Source organism: Rattus norvegicus, chromosome 4 (assembly GCF_021556685.1).
Source record: "Rattus norvegicus strain SHRSP/BbbUtx chromosome 4, alternate assembly SHRSP_T2T, whole genome shotgun sequence".
Taxonomy (NCBI): Eukaryota; Metazoa; Chordata; class Mammalia; order Rodentia; family Muridae; genus Rattus; species Rattus norvegicus.
In genome coordinates, this window is record NC_141537.1 from 106,492,341 (window position 1) to 106,514,365 (window position 22,025).

Here is a 22,025-nt window from a genome sequence, read left to right on the forward strand (position 1 = left end):
CCTGCCCGCACCTCAAGGCAGTTGGCGGGCCTCCGCCCCAACTCATTCTTGACACGGGTATACAGTAGATTTGCCAAGAGAAACAGCAGATGTGCTCAGGGTGACAGCTCAGGTATACTTTCTTTTGGTCACATCACAGTCACAGAGAAGTCCTGACCGGGGAACTTTGTCCTCCAAGTTCACCACAGTGCTTCTCCCATAGCAGGCTGGCATTTGAGCTTCCCCTCCTCAGCCCAAACTCCCAGTGTGAGTATCTCTGTGTGGAGTAGCTCACTACTCCAGCTGCTGCCAGCTTGGGAAATCACATTTTTTCTGAAGAGCCTACAGCACTTACTATGTCTTAGTCCTAACTCCTCAGGGGGTCGTGATCTTGAAGATGAAACACATCAACAGCCTTTGGCAATGTCTAAGCAGTCACCTTCCCAGAAGTCTCCTGGGAGAGCTTCTGATGTTACTAGTAGGCGGGACTCCCGTCCTGCTTCCCTGACCTCCCACCCTCCCTTTAGAGTTACATCTTCACACCAGCAGTCAGGGCTGGGTTGCTGGTGTCCCAGAGTTTGGTTCCGTTTTCACCCCACCTGCTTGAGTTAACTAGAGACCCCACAGGTAAGGATCTCCATCTCACGAAGTGCTCCCACTTCACAAGCCAGCTGCAAATCCTGGGATCACCGTACTGCCCACACTTGGCTTGGGTTTAGGTTGGAGATTTCTGTAACTCCCTTCAGATTAATTTGCTGGGGTGACTCAACTCAAACCACAGCCCTTAGGACCACAGTTTTGTTATAAAACAACTTAGGATCAGCCAACTAGAAGAGAGGGCTTTACCAAGGTCATGAAGGTAGGAGCCTCTGTCCCCATGGAGGTGCTGTGTGCCACACTCTTCTGCTTCAATATTAGTACTGAGGTGCCAGAAAGGACCTGACTTTCCTCTCAGGGAAAGAGAAGGCTGGGAATTGCATAGGCTTCCTGCCATCTAGTCCTTTGGGAGTTGGAGGCAAGAGGATCAGGAATATGACTCTGCTACATCCTGGGCTACATGAGACTGTTTAGGATCTGTGAGAGGTTTGGGAGGGATGGAAATGAGTAAATGAACTAAAAGTTTAACTGGAAATGCCCATTTTGAACTTCTGGTCTCTTGTTTTGGGTCTGATGATTCGGGGCTACAGTGCTTGGTTACAGGTCTCTGAGGAATTTATATTTAACATAGAGCTCTAGGAGAAGGCAAGTTGTACCTGGGAATCAGAGTTTAATGTGTCTCCGTGCCCTACTCTATCGATTCATTCTGGCCACTTAGAATGATTCCCTGTGGATGGCCCCTTGGAGGGCCTTTGACTTTATGATTGGGTTTATTTATTCAGAAGTCTGTGTGCTCACCAGGTTGTGAATCTCCTATTAGAACTCTCTCTCTCCTGGGCAATCATTAGTTAGGACTTTATCTCTCACACATTTGTGTTGATTGTCCTTTGAACTTTGCTTTGGGAGCCCCTTTAGTTTGTAGCACCCAGAGTTGTCATGGTAGGTAGACAATGGTGTCTTAATACTAGAGATGTCTTAATACTTAAATATGACCCTCAAGTCAGCCACCTCGAGAAGATTTTACGACTTTCAGACATTAATTGGCAACTGATACAAGCTGTTTGTGAAGCTGGTGAGGTCACAGGAAGGAGTGTGGCCTTCACTGAGGAACTCGACCACTACCCTGGCCAAACCCTGACATGGAGGGAGGGAGACACATACGCTGATTAACCCTCCTTCCTCTTGTATGTCCTGATGGGAGGACTGCCTGAACGCTACAGAAAGCAAAGAACGTACCGGCCCATTTGATGCCATGCCCAGGACTGTCTCTCAGGAACGCAGAGTCATGGCGAAGATGGAGAATGGGCCCAGATGACCAATTAGAAACTTAGAATTTCACCCTGTGACTCACATTTGTCCAAGCTAGCAGCTGGTCACCTGGGGGTGGGGTGGGGTGGGGGTTATGTCTTAAGCATTAGCAGATAATTCAGGATATAGGCTATGTTTGGAGCAATACCCCAATGGAAATGCATGGTAGACATTTGCTTTTTAGGGGAGAGAGGCAGTAAGGACGCTGGGCCAACTCAGTGGCTTCAGAGTTCATCTTTTATTATTTCTCAGAGTTCTGGTAGTGACTGTGGGTCCAGCTATTCCCAGGCTAGTTCCTCCAAAAAGGAACATTTTTCTCAGAACTCAGGCAGATTGGACTGTTACCAGAAGCTCACAGTGGGTAACACTGACCACAGATTCAATTCTCCTGTTGTCATTCTCAGATGGTTTTTTTTGTTCCTATTGGTAGAAGAGTGATTTGAAGATTGACCTGAGGTCACTTCTCCCAGCCCTTAGCCTATGCCTCACTTGGCAAGGAGGATGAGGAAGGCACATGAGCCAGTCATTAAAAGGGAGCAAAGGTGAAGGGAGGAGCTTAAATAGCCAGCATTCTTGGGAATGTCATGGGTCACAGACAAGTTATTCAAAAATCAAAATTTCCCACAATCTACCAGTGGGGTAAATTGGTCCCAGAAGCAGGGTGTAGCCAGAGTGAGCTCTCTGCCCATGAGATAGAGCCCAGCTGGAGGGTGGCATGGGAATCATGGCTTTGTGTTTTGCCTTAGTGGCTCGGAACACAACTCTTCTCTCTAATGAGGTGAGCAAAGGTGATTGACATGGTCAGTTCAGCTCTGGGGGTTATGGCAGATTTAGGAAAAGCCCCCATGATCATTCTCACCTTAGGAAGAACACTGCCAAGGAGACAACAGCTCAGCTGGGAAAGCATCTGCTATATAAACACAAGGACCTGAGTCTGATACCCAGAACCCATGCAAAAAAGCTGGGCATGGTGTGTACGCTGGGGAAGGGGAGACAGGTGGATCCCCAGGGCTCCCTAGCCCCGCTTAGCCTGATGGGTGACCTCCTGGCCAAGTAAGAGAGTTGTCTCAAGAAAACAAGGTGCACAGCTTTTTAGAGCAACATCCAAGGTTGGCTTGTGGTTTTATATGCATGTGAGCCTGCTCGAACCCGACACACACACACACACACACACACACACACACACACACACACACAGAGCTCTACAGTTCTGGCATCTCTAACATCAACTCTGTTTGATTTGGAGAGATTTGAAATTGCTAGTGATCAAAAGTCCGGTTAGGCTGCCGTAACCAAATGGAAAATTGAACGGGTAGTGTTGTGAAGGGGAGTGACTTTTATTCAAATCAACGAGTCTAAACTTTAATAAACTTTAATAACGTCGTAACTCATTAGTGTTCTGATGTGGAAAGGGAGGTATCTTAGCACTGGAAATCATGTTTCAATATTTGAAAATATTACTTTTGCCACAGGGAGTTGAGGGTCTCTCTGCCATGCCATGTAGTTGGGTTGGTGCTGTGAAAATTCTAAGCAGCTAGGGAAGGCGAACCAGTGGTTTTGGTGTGTGTCCCCCATCACAAGTTACTTGCTGTTGAGAGGGCTCCAGCAGTGGGTACAGTCAAGGAAGAGCTGAGTTCTCGCAAGCACTCGGTGGGAATCATCCTTAATCGCCAACACTTAATCACTTGGCTACAGTTGGCCAAGCCCTGAGACAAACTACACATGCGCTCTCCTTCCCTTGACGGCACACCTGCTGAAAAACCCATCTTCTCACAAGCCTAAGTCTGTCACCTGCCCCAAAGCTCAGCATTTGACCTCCTGTGCTCGAACTTTCTGTTCCTGGTGGAGTTTGCCTGGTCTTATCACTTATCTTTCCTATAACTCCCTCGTGCTTCACAAGCAGACTGTTTATTACTGAAGGGCACAGCATGCATTTTATGTCTCTGTGGCTCCTAGAGTCGTGCTGTACCCTCCCATAAAGTTTGATAAATATTAAAGGAATAGGGCCCTTTTTAGACTTCTTTGGCAGGACTCAGAGGGATTGTTTTATGCACAAAGTTCAATAATAAGAAGCCAAACCCCGGAAAAATCATTTCCTTTTGCATTCTTCATTTTGATGATGTCTCTAAGGTATGGTTTCCTAGATTCTTTATGTCCCTAATCCAGTCCAAATTACCTTATATTTCTGTTTTATCTAATAGGAAGGAGGTGACACATAAGGGTACACGGCCTCCGGTCACCTCCAGTCATAAACCAAAAACTGTTGGAGTAGTCACAAAAACAGACCACACCAGAACATTTTATTAAAGCCTTAAAAACCCGCCTCGCACTAGGAAATTACATCCCATAAAGTTAATTCACAGTGGAAGGAGTCACCGGAAGTTCTAGAAACCTTGACTGTAACTCAGGTAACCGGGACAAGGCTGTTCTGGGTAAAGCCACAATGCATCATTCTGATGCAGACACTTCTTGGAGGTCATCTGGCAGGTCCCCCTCCTCCGAGATACTCTCAGACCCTAGGGAAGGAGGAAAGGGGAGAGCAGACGTGAGTGATCCAAGTTTTAATTTATTTATACCTCTAAACTCAGCCGCGCACTCCCATGGAGGGACACTCAAGGTTGAACCTCTATCCTGAGATCAAGGTAGCGGATGCATCTCCCTTTTGGTGTGTTTTCTTTCGAAAGAAACGAGGGGAAGGAGAGGTTGCCTAGTGTTTAAGAGCACTCACTGATCTTGCAGAGGACCTGAGTATGATTTCCAGTGCTCAGGTTGGGCTCCTTCTAATCCCTGCTGGTTTCAGTGCCAGCAGATCTGACTCGCTCTTTTGCCTAGGCAGGCACCTGCATGCACACAGTGCATGTGAAGTCATACGAGCGCACACACACAGGCATATAGAAGTCTTAAAGAGAAACGGAGGCTGAGCGTACTCTTAGTTACTCCAGCCACTTCATGGCAGCTCTCACTCCTAGCTCCTAGGTCCCCAGCCTTTATCACCATAGCCAGATCCCACCCTCAGTCTCCTATGTTTGTAAGGACCAACTGCACACTGGGAGAAACCCACTTGCAGAGGCTATGCCTCCTCCTCTCCTCCCTCACAGACTCTGTCTCCATTTATAGGAGAAGGCTAGTTGCTAACTGCAGACCTTATTACGTGGAGGAGCAGACTCAGTGTGGGGCTATGGTGCCTAGCACATGGTATGTGCATATCTTTGGAGATTATATACATGTAGACACACATATACATTCTTATATGATTCATTAAGCAGGAGAATATTTAAGATAATGCTCACAGGCTCAACTAGTTCCTTTATATAAATGTCTCTGAAAATCTCTGAAATAGTTCTGTTTTTATAGATCATACTCTCTGGGAGGTTATTATAGTGACCAGATCATTAGCCTAGACTATTAGAGGGGTCCCTAAGCCTCCTCCTACTTAAACACAGCAAGGCAAGTAAATGGGAGATACTCATTTCATGAAACCAATATATGTATCTGCCTTTCAAGGTCCCCAGCTGCTCTGGCTGATGTGATTTAGGACTTGACTATTGGCTGTGTTCAGAAAAAGAAATACCATCAGGAGAAACATAGTCATAGCCATAAAGTGTCATTTTATGTCGCCTTGCTCCTTTGGGTATAGGATTCTAGTATACATTTAGTTCTTAGTTCTGGATGCTCAGCACGACTCCCGACCACATTATACACGCGAGCTGTATGTCCCTGGATGTCACTCAGCCCCCAAGCCTCAACACCCTTGTCTTAGTTTCATTTCTACTGCTGTTATAACTACCCTGTCAAGGAGACTCAACGGAGAAAGCGTTTATTTTTCTCACAGTTCCAGGTTGCAGTCCATCATAGCAGGGAAGTCACTAGGGCGGGAGTTGATCATCAAACTAGCCAGCACAACTAACCCCTTTGCAACCGGACACACAAACGTGTCATTGTTCAGCCACAATCTTTCCTTTCCTGTTCATCCCCAAGACCACACACTGATACACACATCACAATAGAAAACATTTTACAAACTTAAGAAGTCCCATAGTCTTATACATCCAAAGTTCAGTCTCTAAAAGAAAAAATTCAAACTCTTAAAATCAAAAGGCTCTCAACTGTGGGTTCCTATAAAACCAAAATTAAGTTAAATCCATTCTTATTTCTAGATGGAGGAACCAGGGTACAGTCATAATCATCGGAGCAAAACCAAGCTTCAACAATGTAAATCACTCAAATCTAACATCTGTGAGCCACTCACAACCTCTGAACCCCTCCAAAGGGACTAGTCCACCTCCCAGGCTCTGCCCTCAGTGAGGCACATAACTTCTTTCCCAGGCTCCAGCCTGCTCCGCTCCACAACTGCTATTGTTCTTGGTGGTCATCCTATGTTATTGGCGGCTCCAAAGTTCTGGGGCCTCCTGCTCTGCTTTCATCATTAGCTTCTCCCCGGCTCTTTTCACTGTGTTAAGTCTCAAACTTTCTCCATGACCCCTTCAATCCTGGGGCTTCAACTGCTAGCGATGCTTTACTTCACCAGTGGCCTCTCCCGATGTCTCCAGGGCCAGGCCCCAGCTGCTCGTTTTGACCCCTTCATGCTTGCAAAACTAGTCCTGCCTGGGAGGTTCTTACACATGGTCAAGCTCAACTGCCAGCACGAGTTCGCCCATGGCTGACCTTGTAAGGTGGCTTCTGTGTATTGATTGACCTTGAGGAAACCCTTCCCAGGAGTTCAGTCACTACTAACTTTTCAGCTCTAGCTGAGCAGTGTTGATTGTCCCAAAGGCTTCACTTCTGTGGTACCAGTCTCTTGTTAATTAGAGATGACTGTTTAGTCCCAGATAACCACAACCAAAGTGTTTTAACTCAAAATTGAGAAGGGTCCCAATGGAGACTTTAAACTTTGCCTGAGCTTGATAAGCCAGGGCTCCCTCATCTACACTGATCTTGGCATTATCTCCCAAGCTCCCACAGAATAGCTCACCAAGTTTTGAACATACAACAGCTTCTTTTTAGCCTGAATTTCCACAAGCCTCCTAAAAACATGGTCAGGTCTTTCATGTCAAAGCCCAACTACTGGTAGCATTTTCTGTCTGTGATGAAACACCATGACCAACTTGGGAAGAAAAGGATAAATATTTATTTAATTATTTTTTTTATTTATAAAGATTCTTTTCTGCTTTTATTTGAGACTATTTCGTTTTCTAAAGATGTACTCTAGTATTTTTGTATCTCTCTCTCTCTCTTCTCTCTCTCTCTCTCTCTCTCTCTGTGTGTGTGTGTGTGTGTATGCATGTATGTATGTACTGGTATTGAGGTGCTCAGAAGGGTGTCAGAATTCCTTGAGTTAGAGTTTCAAGTGGTTGTGAGCTACCTGATATGGCTTTTGAGAACTGAACTCAGATCCTCTAGAACAGCAAACAAGTACTCTTAATCCCCGACCCATCTCTCCAGTCCAGGAGGAAAGGGCTTATTTGGCCTATGCTTCCACATCATTGTTCATCACTGAAGGAAGTCAGCATAGGGAATCAAACAGGGCTGGAACCTGCAGGCAGGAGCTGATGCAGAGGCTGTGGAGGAAAGTTGTTTACGGTCTTAGCCTGCTGTCTTATAGAACCAGCCCAGGACTGGCACTAGCCATAATGGGCTGAGCCCTCCCACATCTATCACTAAGAAAATGTAGGCTTGACTACAATTCAATCTTGTGGAGGAATTTTCTCAATTGAAGCTCTCTCCTCTTCAATGACTCTAGCTTGTATCAAGTTGACATAAAACTAGTTGTCCATATATCATATCTAGAATTAAGACTAGAGAGCAAGATAATAGTGCATGCATGCTTGTGCTTAGCTCAATTTCTCCACTCATATACAGTTCAGGATTCTCTTCATAGGGATTGGCGCCACCCACAGTTGGCAGGTCTTCTTACCTCAATTCACATAATCAAGACAGTCCTCTATCAACATGTCCCTAGGACAATTTGATATACAGATTCCCTCACTGAGACTCTTTTTCCAGGTGATTCTAGATTGTGACAAGTTGACATTTAAAGCTAACCAATAAAATTCACATTCCTCTAATGAGAAGAATGGAATGCTCTTCACTGGCTTCTTGGGAAGGCTAAATGAGTAAATTTTGAAAATTCTCAAGCACAGTAGCAGCCGCATGTCAGCCACTTAATAGTGGTGCCTGATGCTAATAAACTCAAATGTTAAGTTCTCTAAATACTCTCTATGTCTGCACTGGGTGTCTTGGTATCAGGGTGCATTTATTTTTCAATGTTCCCATCCCTAGTCTCTAATATGGGACAAACATGTGTGGCATTGAATGGGATGGATAGTGGGTTTCTACTTATACTGAGGTATATGCTTGTGGGAGTAAAACATTTTACCCATTTAGGAAGGATTCTTCTGAGAAATCTACAGAGAACCTTGAACCTACTTTATAGTCTAGAGGATTTTAAATTTACTGTGCACCAGTCGCTTGGAGACCTTGCTATAACAGATGTTGGGCCCCACTGATGAGTTTTTGATTCAGTAGGTCTGGCAGACAGCTCCTGTACTGGCCTCTGATCATTCCTTCTGGTACTCATGTCCTTGAGCGTGGGTGGAACCTAGTGGCTTAATGTTAATGGATACAGCATGGTAAAAGTGGTTGAATGTCACTTCCAAGATTAAGTGACAAAGATCATGATTCCAGTGCTGTTTACAGTGCCAGCTGTCTGTTGTGAGTTATTCTATAGCGAGGCTCCTTTAAAGCTCGTAAAGAAAGATGGATTGCCATCAGCCATGGTAATGAACTTTGTCCTTGAGGTGACCACTAGTACATACTGTGATTCTGCCTTGTGGTAGAAATGGAACTATGGGCATCCTGTGAAGTCAAGCCTAGGTTCCTACCTCTGGTGGTTTGAATGAAAACTGCCCCCACAGGCTCATATATTTGCATGCTTAGTCCCCAGTTGATGAACAGTTTGACAGGATAAGGAAGTGTGGAATTGTTAGAGGAGGTGTGTCACTAGAGGGAGTTTTGGGGCTCACATCAGACCCAGTTTCTCTCTACCTATTGTCTGTAGGTCAAGATGTCAAGCTCTTAGCTACTGCCCCAGCACCATGCCTGTCTGCTTCCTGCCATGATGTTAATGAACAAATGTGGGGCAGTGGACCCTTTCAGGAAACTTGGTAAGGTTGAGTGGGTTCAGAAACTCCAGTACCCTCAGACCTGAGGATGGTAGTCATTTCACCTACTCCTGAACAGTTTGTTGTCCCATGACCATGTTACCCCATGGAGAGGACAATGAAAATCAGTCACATGGGGCAGTGCCCTGAAGCCACCCCAAATGCAGATAAGGCATCCCTAACATCTCAGACCAAGCCAATTAAAAGCATCTGCTTTTAGACCCCAACCCATTCCCAAATGTATATAAAACCCTGTCCACAAGGAATAAAGTTGTGAGAGTTACTTCATCGAAGATTGTCTGAGAGCCTCTGTTGTACCAGAATTGTAACACTTTTGGGGGAAGAGAGTTCTCTCCTGAAGCTTTCACTGCTGGGAGCTGCTCGAGTCTACTGAGGTCACTTCCTGACCTTGGCTCCTAGCTCGCCAGCTAGCCCAGTCCCCCCCCCCCCCGCCAGTTTTGCTTCATCCAAGGAAGTAGAGTGATATGGGACTTGAGGTCATTAATGCCGATTCTACATAAACAACATTTTCTAGTTTCACCCTTCCCATAGTATCTTTCTTTTGTGAGCAGATAACTTCTTAAGCTAAGAGTTCTGATAAGTGTTAAATATTAGGAAGGCTGTCTTTTGATCTTCAGTTTTGAAGGATGTATGGCATTTGTGTGTCTTTTCCTGGGGAGGCATGGACAAATATCTTCTCTTCACCTCACATAGCATACTGACGGTGGACCAAAGGAAGGAGTCCATTGAAATCCTGCTTATTGAGGCAGTGAGTTTAATGGGGCATGGGTGAGGGGCTACTTACTGGAGCATGGGCAACTCAAAGGCAGCTGTTGCGTCAGCACAAGGCTGTCTTCAGTGTGTGAACGGCTCTTGAAAACTGAATCCTTGGAGTTCTCTGCCCAGCGTGCCGGAAGCCCTACTGGATGGTTTCCTTTTCTACAGTAATTGCCCACTGCTCATCTAACCTTGGGGAGGGACCTTGAGAATTGCATAACTCTGAGCATTGGGATCTTCCAAGTTTGATCAGTTTCTTCAGTCTTATGAGCCATGCTTCTGCCAGGAGAGGATGTTTCAGTTCACAGGTAATTATTTCAGAAAAATGACTTGGAAACATGGAGACTAAAGCCAGGCGGTACAGAGAAAAAGACTTCTTCAGTCTCTCCTGGGCCTTCTGGGCTGTGTCTCTTCATTTTTGCACTCCATTTCCCTTCTTCGGTTTATCCATAAACTTTGGGTTTCCCTAGAACTTCAGCATGATTTGGCTTTGATTTGTCATGTTATTAATTCTGCTTCTTGTTCTGCAATGACTCTTCAGTTCAGGAATATTCCTCTAATTGACTAGGATTTGTCGCTCAAGTCCAATGATCAAGACAAGGACTATCTGTTTGGCTCCCCAGTATTAGAGCTCCTTGGGTTATGCTCTGCTCTTCACTATCTTACCTCAACCCTGTATCATCAATGGATCCCCTGGAGCTGGAATTCAAATAGATACTGGGAACTAAACTCAGGTCCACTGCAAGAGCAGCAAGTGCTCTTAACCACTAAGCCATCTCTTGAACTCCCTTTGAGACAGGGTTTTATTATATGGTCATCCTGGCCGTGCACTTGCTATTCTCCCAACTCAGCCAGTGCTGGGATAATGCTGTGCACCACCAAGCTTTGTTCATACTGGGGAGTCTTCACTGAGTAAACTTCCCATGCTCTCCTGGCTCTTACGGGTGCGTTTATGATGACTTTATCTGGGGCTAGAAGTTGCCCACACTGGCACTGACTGGGGTGCTGCTGAGTGAGGGAAGGAGTTCTTGCATTAAATTACCTTGTATGGTAGTTTCATTGAGAATGCCCAGTGGCTGGACAAGACAGACGGAGGTGGGACTTTTAGGATTCCCAGGCTAGGGACAGAGAGGAAGGAGGGAAGGAGATTTGCCATGCTGAGAGAGGTGGAGGACGGAGAGCATAGCTCCATGTAGGAGAGTGGCCCAAGAGGGCTTGGCTTCAGGGCAGCCAAGATGAATATAAGATCTAGTAAGTAATAACTCAAGATTATTGGCTGGAGATGGATTAACCACAAGGAGTTAGAAAGTGGCCCAGCCATTGAGCTGATTAAACATATCAAAACATAGAGACTCGATGTATGTCTTTCATTTAGGAATGCAGAACATTCGGGCAGGTAGCGTGGAACTCACTGTGGGATTTAGTAAATAATGTACTACTACAAAGGCCTATAGGCTCATGCTTGAATACTTGGTCCCCAATTGGTAGAACTGCTTGGACAGGATTAGAAGGTGTGGCCTGCATCACTGGGTATGGACATTGAGGTTTCAAAGCTCATGCCAGACCCAGTTCTCTCTCTCTCTCTCTCTCTCTCTCTCTCTCTCTCTCTCTCTCTCTCTCTCTCTCTCCCTCTCTCCCTCCCTCCCTCCCTCTCTCCCTCCCACCCTCTAACTTATGGTTCTGAATCTAAGCTCTCAGCCAGAAGATGGCATCAGAGTCCTGGATGTGGAGTGACAGGCACTAGTGAATGGCTGAAGGACACTCAGGCTCTATGAAGAGAAGCATGTGGCTTAACTCCTGAGCACAGCACCAGCCCTGGGATTAATTTGTTTTTCAGGACAGGGTTTCTCTATGTAGCTCTGGCAGCCCTGGAACTCACTCTGCAGACCAGGAAGGCCTTGAACTCACAAAGATCTGCCTGCCTACCTTCCAAATACTTAAATTAAAGGTGTGGGCCATTACCACCTGGCCCTGGGATTAATTTTTAACATAAAAAGTTTAAATTACATAAGCACCTAAATCATAACAAATTGTGTTGTGTCGGCTTCAACCTCCCTGAGGCTGTCAGAGGCATCGTGTCTTTCTGAATGCAGCAAGCATTCCTAGACTCCCTTGCCTTTTGGTTCAGTGATGATCCAGCTTCCTCAAAGCGAATCCAACCATGCAATGTTAGATGGAAGAAACGAGTTAACCCTGTGATGTGTAAGCAGTTGTAGGGACGTCATCATCCTCGGTGTCTGTGAAAGATGTCATCTTGTCCAGCTTCAGCTTTGCCGACAGTGAGAAACACACACACACACACACACACACACACACACACACACACACACACACACATACACACACAATATGGTGATGATCTTGATGCTATCAGGTGACTTTCTCAGCCCAGCTCCTTGGTCCCAGTGGACTAGATGTCCTCTCAGGAATTTCTGCAGGGCCAGCTCACTGACTGTATTGCCTTTTAAGTCATTTGAGGATGCATCTAAATAAATTTTAGATTAAAAGTTACTGACCTGAATTCTGTGGCATGCTTAACCTAGAGAAATGTAGAAACCGGTTCTAGACAGTCATTCAGGGGTGGGACTCTGGGGAGGCTTCCTGACATGGTTGAGTCTGAAGCCCTCAGGATCTGTAACGTAAGTAGTTATGATGTAGCCGTTAGTGGGAATAGGTGGGCTCCTGGCAGATCACGGAAGGGAGAAAGATACTTAAATCCCAAGGTCATGTGAAGTAACATGCCTTTTAGAACCTCCCCCTATCCCAGAGAGCATAGTGGTGTTGTAATACAAAACCACAGAGATGGCTGGCTGCCTATCATGATGCAGGAGAAGTTGACAGAAGACTTGGATTTTGAAATTTTCATTTTGAGGATGTCAGAGAAGTAATGTTTCTTCTGTCCTAGAATAATCTGATATCTTTGTTGCCATGGAGGTGATATAATCAAAATCAGCCTCGGATTTGTGTGTGTGTGTGTGTGAGTGTGTGTAGGAGTGGTCATTACAACAGATAGAACTCTTGGATGAATGATAACATGTGAAGGTCAAGCATTTGGGGCTGCAGAAGAAACCGAAGTTGGGATGACACACTGAGATGATTCAGATGAGCTGGAGATCCTGTAATCCCAACATGACTGTCTCTGTGTGTGCACATACACAGACATACAAGTAGAAGTGGATATCTCCTGTATATACCCTCCTTTCTCTTTCTCTCTGTCTCCTTGATAAAGAGTCTCCTGTAGCCCAGGTTGGCCTTAAAGTCCTTATGTAGTGGGACTGGTTTGGAACCCCTGACCTTCCTGCTTCATTTAATTTCCCAAGTTCTGGGAATATGGGTGTCTACCATCATGGCACCCCAACCCCCGCCGTGAGGCTAGTGCGGCAGGGTAGACAACAGGAGGCAAATGCTCCATTATGCATGGCAGAGTATAGTCCTGGAGCCAGCAGATGTACGGACAGCTTCCCAATTCCTCCACTTCCTTTCCATCTGTCAGAGGCTCCCTCAGGTGATACCTGCTGTGAAGTTTGGAAAGTTGAAGCCACTATTCTGGTGTTTCGTCAGTCACCTAATACCATGAAGTAGCTTACTTGAATAGATGGAGTGGGCTCTGTCCATTGAACTGAGCCCAGAGACAGAGAGCTTAGACATTATTTCATCGTTCGCTTTTTACATTCTAGCTCAAATCACATTATTAAACTCTTTTTAATGGCCTTGAAGGACTCATTTATAGCCTGAGTAGAAATGACCCATAGCAACTCTAAGAGGAAGGCAGATAGTCTCTGCCTGAATTCCTCTGAAATAAGTTTCTTAGACAACTCATTCCATTTTGAACAAACTCCAAGCAAAGATTTTTTTCCCACAGTCAACTGTAATCTATAATTCATGCCCATTGATAGAGTTTCCTGTTAGCACATTGGTTTAGTTTCCCATTATCTCTAACCTAAAATTCTTCTAGGCAATTCCTTCTGTAATTTGGCTCCCAGATTCTTTAACACTGTGCACAGCTGAGAGAGAGAGAAAATGGGAGGAGGGGAAGCACTGGTCTTTGTGAGAACTGTAGAGGGCGTCTGAGTTAATGAAGTACCAGACCAAGGTGTCTTAAGGAAGAAAGAGTTAATTTGGGCACTGGGTTCCTGAGGGATAGAACACATCATGGAGGCGGAAGGCATCACAGCTGGGACAGGATGCTCACATCCCCAGATGTAAGCACAGTGACCTGGAAGTGCTGGAAGAATTGGGGCGACCCCATAGGCAGACCAGCAGTCTCAACTAACCTGGACCTCCGAGATCTCTCAGACACTGAGCCATCAACCAGGCAGCATACACCAGCTGATGAGGCCCCCGGCATATACAGCAGAGGATGCCTGGTCTGGCCTCAGTGGGAGAACTCGAGACCCCAGGGAGTGGGGAGGCCTGGCAGGGTGAGGGGGGGTGGGGGCATTCTCTTGGAGACAGGAGGGAGGAGGAATGGGATGAAGAACTGTTGGAGGGCAGACCAGGAGGGGGATAACGACTGGATTGTTCAAAAAAGATTAAAGATGATGATGATGATGATGATGATGATGATGATGATGATGGTGGTGGTGGTGGTGGTGGTGATGATGTGACGATGATGACGACGATGATGATAAACAAACAAAAAAACAAAAGACAAAAACCCCACCTATTTCCTCCAGCACAGACTATCCCTTTTAAACCTCCTCCAACAGTGTCACCAACTGGGGTCCAACTGCTCAAGGACATGAGCAACCTGGGCCTATTTCTCATTCAGAATACCACAGTGAGATTGTGATAAAGACCCCCCTGCCAGCAGGTGCGGATTTTTCCAGTCCACTGAAAGCTTCCTATTGGTCCAACTCTTTATCATTCATTCATCAGTTCATTTACCCCTGGGTAAATGAATAATCTTTGGATCATGCACTTGACAGCATGAGTTTTATGACTTTGAATATTTATTAATGAATATTCATTATATGAATATTTATTGAATCGCAGTTTTGTTTTTACTTCTCATAGTACCTATTATCAAATGGCTGTTTTGTATTCACACTGTGTGTTTTTCTCTCTTAAAGAGAAAATTCAAAGAAGGAAATATTATCTTTTATGGTTTAAAAATTTTTTCTTTATTCACTTTTACTGTACAAATGCTTTTACCAGCAGTCTGCCTATTTAACATGTATGTGTGTGAAGCCTATGGGAGGTCAGAAGAGGGGATCAGATCCCCTGGAACAGGAATTAGAGGCAGTTGTGGGCCGCTGTGTGGGTGCTGTGAATCAATCCTGGGTCCTCTGTGAGAGCAGCCAGTGCTCTTAACCTCCAGGCCATCTCTCTAGCTCAACCCCCTTTTTCTACATAGGGCTTCTCTGTAGGGCTCTGGCAGCCCTGAAAGTCTCTTTGTAGACCAGACTGGTTTTGAACTCAGTGATCCCCCTGCCTCTGTCTCCTGGGCGCTAGGATTAAAGATGTGCGACACCACCACTGGGTAGCATTCTCTTTTGAAAAGACTTGTTTTTATTTTGTGCATGTGCATGTTTCCTGTACATGTGCGTGTGTATACACATGCATACAGTGCCCACAGAGTCCCAAAGAGTTCCAGGTGCTGCTGGAACTGGAGAGAACTCTGGGTCTCCATGTGGGTTCTAGAAACCTTACCTGGATTTTCCAGAAGAGCAACTAATGCCCTTAACCATGGAAGCATCTCTCTACCCCAAGGCATTATTTATTTTAATCCTTGCTGTATCTTTGAAATCTAGTCCAGAGCATTAATTAGAGTAGACTGTTATTTCTGCCTTTGTCTTTGTACCCACCCTTCCATATATATATTTAATATATGTGATTGGGTGTTTGCAGATCATGACAGGAAGAGTCGGTGATGGAGAAGGAGGAGACATTTGTTTTCTCCTGCTGCACACCTGACACCTCAGGCGCTGACAACAACGTGTCTTCATCTTACAAGGTCCCTCCCCGCCTTTTGGCATGTAGTCTGTGCTGGGTCAAATCTGGAGGCTCCTCTGGTTTATATCCAACCCCAGGTCATGTAAACCTTTGGCAGAATTTGTTTCCTCACAATACGACCCGAGACCTACAACTTGTTAGTCTGCTAGTGGCAGAAGGCAGCTTTCAGTGTCTCTAGGCAACACCAAGTCACATGGTCCTCCCATCAACAGTTCACACATGGTGGTTTGCTTCTTCCGGGTGCAGACGACTTCTCTCTCTAGCGTGTTAAGGTAGAGCCTGAAGTAATGAAACGTTTGTATATGTACATGTGTGCATGTGAATGTGCATGTGTGTTTGGAGGCCCGAGACTGATGTTAGGTCTTCCTAGATCATTCTGTAATATGTATGTATGTATGTATGTATGTATGTATGTATGTATATATATATATATATTGTACTATGGTTTTTTACAGTACAATTTTTACTAATAATTTTGTTTACATTTCAAATATTACCCCTTTCTTGGGCTCCCCTCAATGAAACACCCAGCACTCCCACTCCCCTTTGCTTCTAAGAGGGTGCTTCCCCACCTACCCACCCGCTCCCATCTCACCCCTCTTTGATGTCATATGTAGCAGGAACCATGGGCCGGCCCATGTATACTCTTTGGTTTAGTCCCTGGGAGCTCTGAGGGGTCTGGTTAGTTGATATTGCTCTTCCTATGGGGTTGCGATCCCCTCCAGCTCCTTATCCCTTACCCTAACTCGTCCACTGGGGTCCTACTTTTAAAACAGGGTCTGACACTGAACTGGTTTGGCCAGAAAGTTCCAGGGAAGCCCCTGTCTGCTTCTCCCCAATGCTGTGATGCTCAGCTTCTTATGTGTGTGCTGGGGAATCTGAATTCACGTCCTCATGCTTGCGTGGCAAACACTTTGCCAACTGAGCCCGCTCCCCAGCCCAGAGACTTTGTGTACCACCATGTTAGAAGTCCATCATAGGGCTTATATTATACACACATGGGACTGACTAGGAGTAACCCTGGACTGGATCTGCCAGCTGTCTCAGGAATAAATTAAAGCAGTTAAGGAGAGAGTGATACAGATTGTAATTTTGCCTTTCATGTGCTTTCTCCTTCTTATAGACTCTACCCTCCAGTCCACAGGCACCATAGCCCACTGCTTGCTCGTAGACTCAGCCTGGGAGGGCTCCAGGTGGATGCGTATCAGAAATTCCTGGGGCTGGAATCTGTAACTTGGTGAATGATCCACACCATTTGAAATCTCTCTCTGGACTCCAATTTCTCCTCAGTGAAGAGGAAATTCAAGAGAGATTGAGGCTGGTTGCAGGCCCTTGACTAATGGCTAATTAAGAAGTAAGAGTTTTTCTTTTCTTTTTTTTAACAAGATGAATCAAATTCTAAGCCAGAGTGATGTCTGTGAGTGATGCCGGAGGACTTACCTGGTGCCGGCCTTCGGAAGAGTTCCAGTTAGTGACCAATGAGCCTAAACGGCTCAGAGAAATGACCGTACCTTTACTAGGAGGCTTCCACTGCATACGGGAGAGGTGTCTTCTTCCTGCTTATCTTTCTTCCAAGTGGTTGAATAACTAGAATTTTAGTTCTTGCCGTAGTCAAACAGAAAGAAGCTCGCACACAAAGCCTGTGGGTAATAGCTAAGAGAGCGGCTCATATGCATTTGAAAATCATAGGATAAAAGAACAGATAACTGTATTTGCATTGAAAGAGCCTGGCAAAGGCCTAATATATTCCAGTGAATCTAAGGCCTCAAGGACAAGGACGAGCTCCTGATTGTAAGACACATAGTCATTTCAGGGATATTAATACGTACCAGAAGATGTGCTCAGCGTGATTGGCTTCCTACGGCAGCTGTGTCTGGAAACGGTGCTACGTCAAGAAGCCCTGATTCTCAACAGAGACGGAGACAGAGAAACCTCAGGATATGACACTGATTACTCCACCGTTGCTAGGGAAATGAAATAGTTTTAGAGTAAAAGTGTCCTTAGAGGCCATCTAACCCGACCTCCCCATGAGAAAATAAATGGCATCCCTCTTTTTGATGAGTTTTTTTTTTTTGGCTTCTGCCCAAATATTTTGAGTGTGGCCTTATGCTGCATTTTCTAGTGCTCAGATAGTGAGGGCTCAATTTGAAGTGAACCTCTCTGCTTTACCAGTTTCATTTCTGTCGGGGACAAATACCAAAAGCAACCGTGGAGGATAAAGCGTTTATTGGGCTTACAGTCCCAGGTTGTAGTCTGCCACTGAGGGGAAGTTAAGGCAAGAACTCAAAGGAGGAACTTGAAGCAGGGCATGGTTTCTATTCCATGCGACATTGAAATGACAAGGAACTCACAACAGGGGCAGTGGGGGATGCAGCTTGCTGAATGACAGGCTGCTCTCACAGCTGCCTACATAGGGAATGTTGCCACCTGTAGTAGTAGCCTGTGTCCTCCTACATCAACTAACAATCCGGCAAACCATGCAGACATGTCCACAGGCTTATGTGATCTAGTCAATTTGAAAATGGAAATTGTCTTGCCAAGTAATTCTAGGTTTGAGTCAAGTTTCTTGATAAAGTTAACCAGGACAAGTTCCCTAGACTTGCCTGGCAGTGAGAAACTGTGGGTGATTAATGGAGCAGGTGTTGGGGTTGGAGAGATGGCTGAGCGGTTAAGAGCACTGGCTTCTTTATAGAGGATCCGGGTTAGAGTCTTAGCACTAACATGATACTTATATAACCATTTATAAGCCCAGTTCCAGGGGATCCAATGCCATTTTCTCGCCTTTGTGGGAACAAAAGTGGTGCGAAGACATACACACAGGCAAACACTTATACACATAAAACAAAATTAAGGGATGTGACTGGTAGAATGAGAAGATGAGAATTCTGTAGAGAGAAGCCACGACAAGGGAAGGGAATGAGGCTTACGGCATGTGCCGATAATCTTCCTACTCACGGAATGTGCCTATCATTTGCCAACATCCAGTCAGTGAGGGGCACAGGTTCCCAGAGTCTGCTCTTCATAGCTCTCAGATCTAAGGAGTTGGTGAAGCATCGGGAACTCCCGAGATGAAGAGAGCAGACAGGGTCACCTCCAGGAGGCAGGATCAGTCAGGATAGTGCCCAAGTCACCCAACTTTAGAGATATTTTGCTGGGTACCTTATGATACCCAGCTCCATCATCAGTGTTGCTGGGCGTCTCCATCGGTTCTGGTGTAACTTGGCAAAAAAGTGCCTTTCAGACCTTGTCTGGTCTTGCTGAGGTCTCAGTGACCAGATCTTAGAACTCTTGGCCTGTGTTAACCGATGATGCTGGAGATCACACCCCTTTTCAGCCAGCATCATTCGTGTCTCACGCTCCTGTCACCTGCCCGCTGTAGAGGTCATTATCTGCACACGATGGGCTACTATTATTTATGGACACACCTCATGCATTGGTCTCTCATGGCTCTGTACTGCGTTTGACCAGGTGTCTCCAGGGGTTCACCCTTTGTTACCATCCCCCACCTGATCATGGCCATCCACAGAGGAGTTATAGATTAGCTGGGTTGACTTTGTCAATGTCCTCCCCCCCCCCCCAGAATCATCTGCTCTAGCCACATGGGTTTGTACTCAGTCATTTCTCCTCAGCCTGAAGCTCAAGCTTGGCCGGCTCCACTTCAGATGGGGTTTCTCTGGACCTCAACCAGGAGAAATTCAATATTCAAACTCTTAAGAGAGCTATTCATAGGTGTCTTTGCTTAAATCCAATTTTAGGAAAGTATTAAGTAGATTTTCTTTCCAAGGTCAGCGCCAATGAGTTGTGGACGGTCATGGGGAACGCTAAATGAGAAGGAATCTATTTTCTCTTGAGTTTGAAAGGTATATTTTTTAATCCTTAGTGAATTTAGATATATAAATAGAACAGTATCTAAATCCATGGCAGCGTTTAATGCTATGCTTCCTAATTCATAGTCTTCCAGATCAACTTTTATTATTTACTCGTTTACAATTTTCATCCTCAATAGTTTCTTTCTTTTAAATTAAGAGAGTTAGCATTTCTCTTAATTTAAAAACTTATATTGTTTGTTTGTACAACAAGATTGTGTCTCTGGACCTAGGGGGCCCAGAGGGTAACATCTGGGAGTTAGATTTCTCCCTCTATCATGTAGGTTCTGGGCATTGAACTCAGATTGTCAGGCTTAACGGCAAGCACCTTTACCCACTGAGCCATCCTGCTCCCTGTAAGCACTACATCTTAAGTTAATACTCTATTTTACGACTTTTGTTCTGTTTCATCTTCAGGTTCTTGAGCCCCTTTATGTTTTTGTCTTAAAAACTTTAACCCCTTTCTAAGTAAAGGAACACTCAAAAAAACAAACATTACACAAGGGAATGAAAACCCACGGAGGCTGGAGAGATGGCTCAATGGAGTATGTGATGCTTTTGCAGAGGGCGTGGCTTACTTCCCAGCACTCACTTGGTGGCTTACAACCATCTGGAACGCCAGTTCTCGGGGTTGTATCGCCCTCTTGTGGCCTCTGAGGGCACTGGAAGCATGTGGTGCACAAACATACACGGAGGCAAAAACATTCAGGCACATTAAAAAAATAAAATAAGAAAGCACATAAGCTACAGTTTAAACTTTTAAGTTCTATTTTATTATAAGAATTCCATATGCTAGAGAATATGCATAACATCATCACAGACACCCAAGCTTCAGAAGTAGAGCGCAACATGACTGGAGCCCCTTCCTGAATGCATTCCCTGAGCCGGACTCTCAGAACCAGTTGCTGAATCACTGTTTGCTGTGCTTCTGGGTCTTTTCTGGTTTTAATTGCAGGATGATTTGGATATTGCATATTGCTGTGCATATTTAAAAATAACCCAGGGCTCATACCACTCTGTGTGAACTGTACTATGGTTTAGTTGGTCCACATATTTGTACACATGGTTTTCCCTGTGCAGATGTATTCATGTAAATTTGAGTCAAATAACCTTGCAGTGTAATTCATGTAGGCAAAAGCTGTTCCAGCATGGCTGGGGTCAACCACGAGGATAGAAGCTGTTAGCAGTTGATGGCTGCTGAAGGACGTGACAGTCACCCTCCCTTGGGGACATGATCGTGCTTCAGCGGATTTCCCCTTGTGCATAGGCTTATGGGTGTCACTAATTAGACTAAACGGGTTAATAATACTAATAAAGAGAAAGGAGATGAAGCTGGGAGGGAGATAGCATAGTGACCCTCAGGGTTAGGGCCTGAAGAAGTGTAGTGGGAGATGGATATGGTCACAATAAATTCTATGAATGTATGAAATGGTCAAAGAAAAAAATAAAAATAAAAATATTTAAAAAAATGTATGACTTACATTCAACATAACTCATAAAACATAACTCATTTTAATGGAGGTGCATTATTCCAAAATAGTCAACTCATTATCATCTTCCTCATAGTGGGTATTTATGTGATTTTTTCAGTATTTTTGGCTTTTTTACCTGTTATTATGGAAAATGTAATTAAGATGCCATGCAGATCTCTTTATGAGCACATAGGTGAGTTTCTCTGAGGAAACTCTGATTGGTGCGTGAATTGTGTCTTTCCATAAGCCATATATGGAAACACGAACTCTCAGTCCCTCAGATACAGAGATGATTGTTAGCATCATAGGTTAGCATCAGCGTTGCTTGGGGTGGGCCGCAGGCCGGTGACTGGCGTCTGTAGAAAAGGAGGGGGGTGGATCACGAGTCCTCAGAGATGAGAGTGCCCAGAACACTGGCACCCATATAACAGCCTGTGGGATCACCATGGGAGCAGGTACCAGGAAGCCATCTGTGGCCATCTGTGACAGAGAGAGAAAGGCTCCAGAAAATAAAACCTGGGGACACCTTGGCCTTGTACTTCTGGTTTCCAGACTGAGGGAAAATTAATTTGTTTTAAAACCATCTCATGTGTGGCTGTTGGCTATGCCATCGTCAGTAAATCAAAATTCTCAGTTTGAAGGGAATGTGTTGGGTGAGGAACATTTGTAAGCTTCAGCCTCCGACACTCTTCAAAATGGTTGAAATATTAAGTTTTATCCTTTGAGCGTCTTCTGGCTTTCCAGCTTCCTTGATACCGCAGGGAGGTCTGATATAGCATTACATCTTGACTTTAATTTCCACTAGATTTTTAGTGTGTTCCAACAATTTTTCTGAGGCAGGGTTGACTGTAGCCCAGGCTGGCCTTGGTCTTGTAGTGATTCTCTTGCCGCAGCCTCCCAAGTGCTGAGGT